Raw genomic sequence first — 12,500 nt, 5'->3', positions numbered from 1 at the left:
ACGAACTTCGGTGATGGGGATCTGTGAATAATATATATATATATATATATATATATATATATATATATATATATATATATATATATATATATATATATATATATAAGTCTGGAGTTCTTCCAGTGGAACAGAGTGTCTTTATCATCTATTGGGATAAAGAAAGAAAACGTTTTTTTTAGGTAAATATGTATAATATATGTATGAGAAGGAATTTCCTAATAGAAGGAACAGCCAAAGAACGTTTGACGGAAACGTTCCATTAGGTGTTGAAACGTTGGATGTAAACGTGCCATTAGGTGTTGAAACGTTTGATGTAAACGTGCCATTAGGTGTTGAAACGTTTGATGTAAACGTGCCATTAGGTGTTGAAACGTTTGGTGGAAACGTGCCATTAGGTGCTGAAACGTTTCTGAGAGTGAAAGAAGTAACATTCAACTGACCCCCTTGACGTTGCCTTCATTCTTCGTGAAGGAAGGTATGTCGAGCCAAGCAATAATGGGAATAACAGAGAAGCCGGGATGCTGTTATAAGCTGATGATCCACTGGTAGTTAAAGAGTTACCGTCGAAATGCGTGATCATGACGATGGAATGTGTGTGTGTGTGTGTGTGTGTGTGTGTGCGCGCGCGCGTTCACATGGCACGGTGAAATAAGAAATAACACTTTGGGATCTGGTTGGCTGGCCTCCCGAGTGGAAGAGGGTAGTAGGGCGGTGGTGTTGACAGTCACACACAGGAAGGAAAAGAGAGAGAGAGAGAGAGAGAGAGAGAGAGAGAGAGAGAGAGAGAGAGAGAGAGAGAGAGAGAGAGAGAGAGAGAGAGAATGAGGACGGTGGGATGCGTGCGTGCTGAAATGTCACAAGAGTGTTCAACGATTCCAGGAGCTTTGGATTTGAAAGGCGAGTTACGAAGACGTGGTGACTGGCGTACATCGTCGGGGCGCAACGCAGCCTGGCGTAATGGCGTATGGAAGCAGTCGACTTCCAAACATCAGACTGGGTATATGAAGTAGCTTTGGGGTGTGTGTGGGGAGAGAGGGTGTGTGTGTGTAGGGGTGGAAAAGGGGTGCGTCTGACGGTCGTGGACGGTGTAGTTCTGACCTACGAATCAAGACTGAAATCAAAAAATTGAGGGGGTTGAAGGATTGGATTATCATGGGTGACAAGAGGGTGGATGAATCTAGAGGGAGGGGGGAGAGGGGGAAGGGGAGGTGGTGGCATCAATGTAAGGGGCATTGATGTAAGGGGGGGGGGGGTAAGAACGGAGGGCAAGTGAGAGGTATGTCTATCACTGGAGGGCGCGTCAACTGAAGGTGTAGCAAGAGGTGGGGGACATACATACATTCTCGCATCAACGGCAGGTGCACCGAAAAGAAAAAATATACGGTAGTACCAATGGAAAAAAAGGCGGCCATAACAGACAGGGTACACCAGGGAAAAGTGTATCACCCGATCTATAGAAATGGGTTGGCAACATTGTGTGTAATGAAGCGGAGGAGGTGTTTGTTGGCTACCAAGTGATCAATCATCCAGTTTGTTACTGTGCCAACCTTATACAGTCCCCCTTAGGACCTCAGATATATATATATATATATATATATATATATATATATATATATATATATATATATATATATATATATATATATATTCCTATGAGTCCACGGGGAAAATGAAACACGAAAAGTTCCCGTGGACTCATAGGAATATCTTGATCACGCGCAAAATTGTGATCCTTTCCAATATATATATATATATATATATATATATATATATATATATATATATATATATATATATATATATATATATATATATATCAACGTCGACTCACACACAAACACACAAAAAGTGTCCATGTCGCTCGCCCAAAGTTTTCTCGGAAGGGAGTAATAGCAGGGCATTGTCGCTATTTTTAGCAAAGCTGACGTCTGTGATCGACGTTCTTTTAGCTTAATAATTATTGCTCGAATACCTGCAAAATATTCGAAGCTTCGCTTAATAAATAAATATAGCAGCGTTATCTACGCCTAACATTTAATTAGTCCCTTTGATGACTCACTATGAACGCATTCTACCACAAGTTCATCATTTCTTTTTTTTTTTTTTAATTTTAGGTGAAGATATATAATTATAATGAAATCCAAGAAGTCGAGGTGAAGGAAATCCGGTGACAAAAAAGACATTAGGCAACTCGACCCCCCCCCCCCCCACCTCGTCCACGGAAGTAAACAGACAACACGGCGGACGGAGGCTCAGTCACCTCGACGGCGCGGAAGGGAAGAGATAGCATCGCTCTCCCGGGGGTTATTTTTGTCTTAATATTGACCGCATTGCTTCACGAATACTTATCTGGTAACCTGGAGGATTAATCCACCTCAAAAGTTACTTAAAATGTAAGTTATCTGATTAATCTTTTTTCTTCTATGTCTTGATATCTTGAATAATATTGAACTTGGGTAAAGTTCTAATGCAACGTGTTGAAAACAAACTGTTGAATTCCTCCCTCCAGAAAAAAAGCTTTCAATACTTTGAACGTAAGAGAAGATGAGTCTTATGTAGGTTCTGAGTCGACTCGGTTCGAACCCCGACACGTCTTCCCAAGCAACAGATGTTTTACTTATAGGTATGGCTTAGCACTGTGTTGCTGTCGACTGGTGGACGCGTTGATAACTGGTGTGTGTGTGTGTGTTGTGAGGGTATGAGTGAGTTTATATATGTATAAGGTTTTCTCATTACCATTAACACTACTATTATCCCCGCTCTCCCCTTAGTATACTAAAAGGGGGGGAGGGAAATAGTCTTCAATGTGTATATAATGGGGAAAGGGGGGGGGGCTAGGAGTCATTTATATATATAAATAAAAGCCATCAAAAAGAAAGCGGAGGTCCTGTGGATCTATGAGGGAAAATTCATGAGGATGATTTGGGTCCTTTTGGAGATGAATGGAAGTGTGAGGGTTAGGCACAGGTAGTAAGTACTATGTGTGTTTACAGAGATTCATATGATGGGAGACGAATGAGGTGAGACTGCAAGATCTCATTAATGAGGTAAATACAAGGACAACACAGGAGAGGGATATTTGTGGCAATGTCTTCCTCCTTGACATGAGTGAGAAATGAGGGGCTATGCTAATTGACTTCGTTGAATATTAATGAGGTCAAGTACATGATCATTCTATGACCCCCCCCTCACTCATGACTCTTACCCCCCTCCCCCAACCTCTCACTCATGACTCTCCCTCCTCTCTCACTATGTGCATGAGAGAAGGCAGTGCTTTTTCCCCTCCCCACTCGTGTTTACACCATGGTAAATATGAGTTATTATGAGGCCCGAGGGCGATGTGGTGCCCTGGTTAGACTGTGAGGGGGAGGAGGAAGGAGGGAAAATGAGGGTGTGAGGAGGAGAAAGGTGGCACAGAAGATTTCCAGACTTGCGGAAATAAACAAAGAATTTCCCAGACCATAACAACATGCAGAGCCAACAGCTTGCCAACAACCCGGCCAGCGCTCGTCAAGTTACTGATTCTTGAGTGCATAGAATGAGTGATTCTTGAGTGCATAGAATGAGTGACTCTTGAGTGCATAGAATGAGTGATTCTTGAGTGCATAGAATGAGTGATTCTTGAGTGCATAGAATGAGTGATTCTTGAGTGCATAGAATGAGTGACTCTTGAGTGCATAGAATGAGTGACTCTTGAGTGCATAGAATGAGTGATTCTTGAGTGCATAGAATGAGTGATTCTTGAGTGCATAGAATGAGTGACTCGAGTGCATAGAATGAGTGACTCTTGAGTGCACAGAATGAGTGATTCTTGAGTGCATAGAATGAGTGATTCTTGAGTGCATAGAGTGAGTGATTCTTGAGTGCATAGAATTTGTGGTTCTTGAGTGCAGAGAATCAGTGATTCTTGAGTGCATAGAATGAGTGATTCTTGAGTGCATAGAATGAGTGATTCTTGAGTGCATAGAATGAGTGACTCGAGTGCATAGAATGAGTGACTCTTGAGTGCACAGAATGAGTGATTCTTGAGTGCATAGAATGAGTGATTCTTGAGTGCATAGAGTGAGTGATTCTTGAGTGCATAGAATTTGTGGTTCTTGAGTGCAGAGAATCAGTGATTCTTGAGTGCATAGCATTACTGATCCCTGAGTGCATAGCATTACTTATTCTTGAGTGCATAGAATTAGCTGTTCTTGAGTGCTCAAAATAATGATTACTGCATAGAATTTGTGAATCTTGAGTACATAGTATTACTTAATATTTAGTGCATAGCATTACTAATTCTTGAGTGCATAGCATTACTGATTTCTGAGTGCAAAGAACTGCTTCTTGTTGAATGCAAAAAGATTCTTAGTTTCTATAGTGCATAAAGATACTGAGTCTTCAGTTAAAAAGACACTGATTCTTGAGTGCATACCAATATTTGCATGATTAATTGCATGAAAGCAGTGAATCTTGAGTGCATGAACACACTTGATTTTGGAGTGCTTAAGAAAGCAACTGCATACAAGTACTCATACTTGAATGCACTGAAAATTAACTCTAAGTTCATAAATTCTGATTTTTGTACACGGAAAAGCTATTAGTTAGGAACATCAATTCTAACCTTAGATCATAATGGGTGAAAAATGAAATTACCATTTAAAATTTAAGAGAGAAAAATATACGACTATTCAGTACTTGCCATTAATCATTAATGCTTCATGTGCTTGTAGCTGATCAATACATACGTTTGTTAATGAAGAAACATTAATATATATATATATATATATATATATATATATATATATATAAACGTAGCGTGGGTGTAAAGTGAAAAAGTGAGAGGCATTTTGTTTTTTCTAATGCTGTTGGAGTCTATTTTCCTCTAATGTACACACTGTGTACACACTGGGGCATGGAGGTTGTGTGTGTGTGTGTGTGTGTGTGTGTGTAAGGTGCTCACCCACGCCATGGAATGTGTGAGTGGAAGCCCTGGTGGCAACAGGAGGGGCCAGAGGATGTGGGAGAGACTAGGAAGAGGAGGAGGAGGAGGAAGAGGGTGATTGAAAGATGCATAGCACCGACCTTCGTCAGCTGGGTTAGACCAACACCCTGCCGTTTTACCGTAAGCATCGCGTTGACGACCGAGTGATGGAAGGGCGAAGGGGGAAATCAGGGAGGGAGGGTGTGGAGGGGAAATCAGGGAGTGGTGGTAAGTGTTACGAGGTGGGTGACGGAGATCCCGTAGTAACATTACGGTTGTGACGGAGATCATGTGACGGGGGTCTGTACAGGCCCGTCACACAATGTGCTTCTACACACACACACACACACACACACACACACACACACATAAGATCAACCTGCTGACCCCATTTCTCCACCCCTCTCTCAACCCCTGACGCTGGAGGCGCTACCTCCTTCCTGGGGCAAGAGAGCGTTATGATGTGGCAGGTTACATAATTCATCCATCTCTTTTTTTTTCCTTTTTTCTTTTAACTCTTTGACGCTGGAGGCTCCATGTCTCATACTGGAGTCCACATCAAGGCCGGACCTTAATTGGAATCCAGGGAGGATAACGAAAGAGGAGGGTGAGGGGGGAGGGGGGAAGAGGGTGACAAGGCATTAGCATTTACGAATTTCGTAAGTCATGAATTTGTGTTTTAAAACGTGCCGCCAGGTGTCGTAGTGGTTGGGAAAGACATGAGAAGGTTGGAGGGTTCCAAAGAAGGTTCGACGTGTAGGAGAGAGGAAAGAGTTATCAAAACGGCCCACCCATGAGTTGCCGATGGCCACACGCGCACACACTAATCGCATGACGCAGCAGCTTGCCGTGTATCGTGTGGTACAGATAAATGGTAGGGGGCACACAGGCAGCCAACTCTCGGGAGCAAGAACCCAAAGTAATACATGAAGAAGAGGGAAAGTGTGAATCAACACTGCTGCTTAGGGGTAGCGGGTACAGAAGTGGACAGTGGACAACAACAGTGAAGCAACGGGCCGATGAAACACATGACCCAAGGTACGAGGTCAGAGTTCACGACTGTTGTCCATCAGCAACCTATCAATCAAGTGGGAATGGCCTTCAATGAGACGGTGTCAGTGTGGGAATCAGGAAGTCCAATTCATCCGTTCCACACACACACACACACACACCAGCAATCACAGACGGAATGACCCGGAATGACCCTGTTCAGACGTCCGCTAAGGTCGCGTCGTGTAGCAACCTTCGCTACCCGACTTCAATTCCAGTGTTGCCAACGCCGAAATTTGCCTCTACGGTAAAAGGTTGGGTTGTTTATGCACTCCCACCACTGCCAACGTCGGATATACCACGCGTCTCTACGTGACGAAGATGGTGGACCTCGTCACCCCAGCCGGGTCAGCTAAGGTTAGCGATGTCTGCTGTGTACACACACACACACACACACACACACACACAGGGACTTTGGCCGATTCGTCCAGAAGACGAGCACAAATAAGTTCTCTTATTCATCTACAGACCTTCGATGCCAGGCGATGACGTAGTCTATGGACAGAGCGGAAATTTCGCAAGGTGTGTAGAGAGAAAAAGCTGGCTTCCCCTCCAACGAAGCCTCCTCCTCCTCCATCCTTTACTTTGCACTGGTACACCTACGTCGCTCCCTCTATAGCACTCCTAATCAACACCTCGGATGACCTATGGTACCTGGGGAAGACGTTACTGCTCTGAGGATACGAATTGGACCAGACCATTATTGGAAACTCTGGGAACAGCTACAGCGGACGGGCCGTGTGTGTGTGTGTGTGTGTGTGTGTGTGTGTGTGTGTGTGTACTGATGTGGTTTTAGAACCCGTTTGTACCCCCTACCCCCCTGAAGAACACGGTGTTCAAGGCTTCACAACTGGTATTTATCCACCTGTTGCTCGCGGCCTTAACGACCCACCCACGTCAGTCGGTGGTTCACACAAGGCCCAACTACCCAACCAGTGAACACCAAGGATATGTATGTAGACACACACACACACACACACACACCTCAGTTTTCCTGCCCTCACAGCACCAGTTTCACAGCGACTTGACATCGGTGTGTGTGTGTGTGTGTGTGTGTGTGTGTGTGTGTGTTACATCGTACTGGGCATCGATTTAACAATACGTCCCTCGTCTGGCCGGATAAACGGATCGGTGTCGGTCCCGAGAACGTAGCGGTGAGGGGCCCCGGATGGCGTAGTTACTTAATGGTGGCACCCGGTTCAACACACACACACACACACACACACACACACACACAGCACCACCACAGACGCCTACCGCTGCCTCCCCCTTCCACTGCCTCGCCTCCTACAGATCTATCCAAATGTGGCTCACGGGGGCGAGCTGTCCTGTCCTGGGTCACACACACAACAACACAGGAGCGAGACCTTGTAGCGTCCTTCGACCACCACAACACCACCGACCACCCCAACAACAACAGGGACACACACACACACCCCCGTCCGTAACAAGGTGATTCGCGAGGGACTTCACAAAACCCCCTTACCGGGTCGCACCAGTCGAAAACAGTCCCGTTAACGGGATGGCTGTGCGAAATGAAAAGAGCCGGGGGGGGGGGGTCAATACGGGGGGGGGGGGGGGGCGAGACTCGATCAAACGGCACTTGCCTTCCGGCCAATACATCGATCTCCCCCCCCCCCCACAACACAACCCCAACCCCCTCCACAACACCTATACACCAGCGCGAATGAGTCTGGAGTGGCCACACAACCACCTCAGGGGAGGATAGACGACTCATTGCACCCAGTGACTCAACCTCCCTTGAACTCTCGCCCGACTCGTCTCTCTTCCTCCCACGAGCGCCTCTCGTCAACAGAACCCCCCAAACCCCCCCCCCCCCCCCCCCCGAAAATAAATGCCTCTGTGAATGAAAGACTTCAGAAACACTTCTTTTTTTTCACTCATTCATTCTCTCTACTTGGGATATTCTCTCTCTCTCTCTCTCTCTCTCTCTCTCTCTCTCTCTCTCTCTCTCTCTCTCTCTCTCTCTCTCTCCGATGCCCCCGCCGCCCCACCTCACTCGGTGAAAGCCTGTGTGTGTGTGGGGGGGGGTGTTTTTCACCTGAACCCACATGAAACATCGGGAGTTTCCCCACACGCACCATCAGCCCAACGACACACTTAGGCCCATCCCTGGCCCCCACACCTTCACCACCCACTACCTCCACCTCCTCCTCAGCTTCTGAGACACTGTGCATCACGGCACACAGAGAGAGAGAGAGAGAGAGAGAGAGAGAGAGAGAGAGAGACGCAACGCCTCTGTGTCTCACCTACACACACACACAGACACACAGACTCTTCAGCGAAGCTTGCGACACACAGTCGGCCGGGAACGAAACCATGCACCAAGTCATCAACAAAGACAACTTCAGAGGAAGGTCTGTATGTATGTACGCTTCAGAGGGGGACTGCCTCTCCAGGGTCCAGTCCGCTCACACTAGTGGCGTCCCACAGGACACACACACACACACACACACACACACACAGATATGGGGTCCTTCGGTGTCCTTGCCCTTGTATATAATGCCTTGATCAAGGAAGCTTTGGGGCATCGGGGCCTGAACATTCGGGGGGAGGGCGAGTGAGTGCACAGGATAGAATGAACTGGATCCGGGTGGTATATGGGGATCGACGTGTTATCCTTTTGGGCTAAACCAGGGCATAGAAAACATGAAGTTCATTTGCAGGGTTTACCTGTGGCGGTGTGTGTGTGTGTGTGTGTGTGTGTGTGTGTGTGCAAGCGAGGTCATTATTCGTCAAGGCTTTAGAAGCAATTACAACAACAATTACAATTATACCATTACCATGACTATGTATCACACACACACACACACACACACACACACACACACGACAGATGACGTCAATGCATTTCTTAATCACTCCTGTCGTTTCCCTACACCATCTCTGTCTACTGTCATTCTCTCTCTCTCTCTCTCTCTCTCTCTCTCTCTCTCTCTCTCTCTCTCTCTCTCTCTCTCTCTCTCTCTCTCACACACACACACACAAAACACACACTCATGCACAAATCCAACCTTCTCATACACATTCATGCACAAATCCTTTGTTCAAAGTGGGAGAGATGAGTCAGAACCAACAGGAAGTGCTCTGTTCCTCTCTGTTCAAAGCAACAGAGATGAACAGGTCTAAAGAGTGCTTTGTAGATTCCTGTTCAAAGCAATGCTGATGAACAGGCCTATGGAACGTTTAATGACTCAGTGTTCAAAGCAGTTGAGGTGAAAAGGTCTAGAGAATGTTCTGAAACTCTGTTCAATGCAGTAGTGTTGAACAGGCAGGAAGGCAAGGGGTGTGGTCTGGCTCAGCTGACAAAGACGGGGTTGTTCATCGATTAGTGTTTGAACAGACGTCTGGTCTCCCCCTTGCCTTGCCCTCACACACGCCCTGTGTTCAACACGGCTTGTGTTCAGTCAACACGCCCGTTGTAGAGGGTGTAGTAGTACGTTCATTCTACGAGAGGTGAACAAAGGTGATATCCTGGTGTAGGGTGGTTTTGTTCAAGGGGAAAGTTACAGCACAGTGTTATGCAATTCACTGTTCAAATTAGCAGAGGTGAACACGGCAAAGTGGTTCCCGAGTGGGGTGTACGTTCAAAGTTTAAACACTATGAAAGCTTGTGTTCAAAATCACTCACAGAAACTACAACGTAATGTTCTTGAACTGGCTGAGCCAGACAGGGGGTGGGGGTGAACCAATGTTCAAATCTTGTGTTGAACAAGGCCACTGAGTCCTTTGCAAGCCTCTGTCCAAAGTAATAAAGGCTGAACACAGTGCCAGAAACTGGCTTTGAAATCCCCTCTGTTCAAAGCAGGGGAGTTTGAACAGGTCCAGGGTGGGAGTAATACAGTCCCAATCACTCCGTTCAACACACACACACACACACACACACACACACACACACACACACACACACACACACACACACTGGGGTAATTACCCACAGAGTCACACAGGGTCTTTAGAGTGCTCTTAACTGGCACTCAGCAGCTCGTTACCGTGACCCACACACCTTCCCCTAATTGTGGTAATTAACTCGCTAACTGCTGAGGCGGGAAGGTCCTGCAGACTACGTGGTTCCAGGACAATTGTGGGTCGTTGGGTTGTTAGGTGTCACAGGTCGTTTAACAGCTTTAGCTGTGACGCAGTGGCTAAGCTTGAGGTGTCCATAGTGGGTAGGCTTTAGGTGGCATAGGGGCTAAGTTTGAGATGCCACACTGGCTAAGCTTGAGGGCCAACAGTGGCTAAGCTTGAGGTGGTATAGCGGTTAAGCTTGAAGAGCTAAAGCTGTTAAGCTTAAAGTGCCATAATGGCTAAGCTTTAGGTGCCATAATGGCTAAGCTTTAGGTGCCGTAATGGCTAAGCTTGAGGTGCTATAGTGGGTGAGCTTGAGCAACCACAGTGGCTAAGCTTGAGGTGCCATAGTGTCTAAGCTTTAGGTGCCATAGTGGCTAAGTTTAAGGTGCCATAGTGGCTAAGTTTAAGGTGCCATAGTGGCTAAGTTTAAGGTGCCATAGTGGCTAAGTTTAAGGTGCCATAGTGGCTAAGTTTAAGGTGCCATAGTGGCTAAGCTTTAGTTGCCACAGTTGCCTTACTGAAGCTTCTCTGGGGGTTTGCTATGGCACCAGAGCACCCTGATATTCTCCCCCATACATTCTCTATGGCACAAAAGCACCATAATATTCTCCCCCATACATTCTCTATGGCACCAGAGCACCCTGATATTCTCCCCCATACATTCTCTATGGCATACCATGGCACCATAATATTCTCCCCCATACATTCTCTATGGCATACCATGGCACCATAATAGCGCGGTGTCCTCCCCATTGCTCCCCACAAGGGCTTGTCATGGCACCATAGTGCCATTATATCGTACACTTAAGAGCTGTTGTGAGCCTTGGCTGTGGCACCATTACATTTATAAAAACCCTTAGCACTGTGTTGACGCAAGTGTGTGTGTGTGTGTGTGTGTGTGTGTGTGTGTGTGTGTGTTTTGGAAGTACTTGACAGAGCCAAGTGGACAGCAACTCAAACTTGTGTTACCAGTACGACACTGTGGGTGTCAGGCAATACCCTCCAAGTGTTGCTTCCTTGTTGTTGAAGGCGTTAAGGTGTCGTATTTTCATGATCAAAACCCCCCCCCACACAGTTTCTATCATCCTATATCCTGTAAATCAATCAAATGATCAGATGATCAAGCTAGGCTAACACGTCCCTAAAATCCTTTTAATCCAACGAGGCTAACATGTCCCTAAAATACTTTTAATCATACGAGGCTAATATGTCCCTAAAATCCTTTTAATCATACGAGGCTAATATGTCCCTAAAATCCTTTTAATCATACGAGGCTAACATGTCCCTAAAATCCTTTTAATCATACGAGGCTAACATGTCCCTAAAATCCTTTTAATCATACGAGGCTAACATGTCCCTAAAATCCTTTTAATCATACGAGGCCAACATGTCCCTAAAATACTTTTAATCAAACGAGGCCAACATGTCCCTAAAATACTTTTAATCAAACGAGGCTAACATGTCCCTAAAATCCTTTTAATCAAACCAGGCTAACATGTCCCTAAAATACTTTTAATCAAACGAGGCCAACATGTCCCTATAATACTTTATATAACTTAAGGGGTGGGGGTGGGAGGGTGTGTGTGTGTGTGTGTATAATCAAGTAACACTGCTATAACCATCTATCTACAACTCCCAAGTCTTTTGGAGTCCCCTACAGCCAACGTCACAAAACGATTTCTTTAGCCAAAGGGATGTGTTCAGGATCGTCTTCGTCCTCCAACCTTGGAGAGAAGAGGAGGAGGAGGAGGAGGAGGAGGAGGAGAAGGCCCTCCCTTCCCTTCCTCCAACCTTGGAGAGAGGAGGAGGCCCCACCCTCCCTCTCTCTCCCCCCTGGAGGCCACGACCCTTCAAAATACCTCTCTCAATTGAGTCCACAGGAAGAAAAACAGGAAAACATACCCCGGATATCGGGGGGCCCCTCGTCCCTCCAGTAGCATGTTGTGATCAACCCATTTCCCTTGGGCCTTCCGCTCTGATTTATATATATACATATATATATATATATATATATATATATATATATATATATATATATATATATATATATACTTTGCTTTGTCGCTGTCTCCCGCGTTTGCGAGTTAGCGCAAGGAAACAGACGAAAGAATGGCCCAACCCACCCACATACACATGTATATACATACACGTCCACACATGCAAATATACATACCTATACATCTCAACGTATACATATATATATATATATATATATATATATATATATATATATATATATATATATATATATATATATATATACATACACACAGACATGTACATATATACACATGCATATAATTCATATATATATATATATATATATACATATATATATATATATATATATATATATATATATATATATATATATATATATATATTATGGCGA

General features: G+C 45.3%; 1 protein-coding gene across 1 annotated transcript in view; it reads left to right on the top strand.

Annotated features, from left to right (window-relative positions):
- The first annotated feature begins 2,265 nt into the window (after positions 1-2,265).
- The window catches only part of LOC139757675 (uncharacterized), a 344,152-nt gene continuing 333,917 nt past the window's right edge, over positions 2,266-12,500 (top strand). The window contains exon 1 of the mRNA XM_071678439.1: positions 2,266-2,393. The gene's annotated coding sequence lies outside the window, so the exon portion shown is untranslated. The remainder of the gene's footprint in view (positions 2,394-12,500) is intronic.

The sequence above is a fragment of the Panulirus ornatus genome, chromosome 27 (assembly GCF_036320965.1).
Source record: "Panulirus ornatus isolate Po-2019 chromosome 27, ASM3632096v1, whole genome shotgun sequence".
In the NCBI taxonomy this organism is placed as follows: domain Eukaryota; kingdom Metazoa; phylum Arthropoda; class Malacostraca; order Decapoda; family Palinuridae; genus Panulirus; species Panulirus ornatus.
Note: the sequence above shows the minus strand (reverse complement) of the source record. Positions and strands in the feature narration are given on the sequence as shown.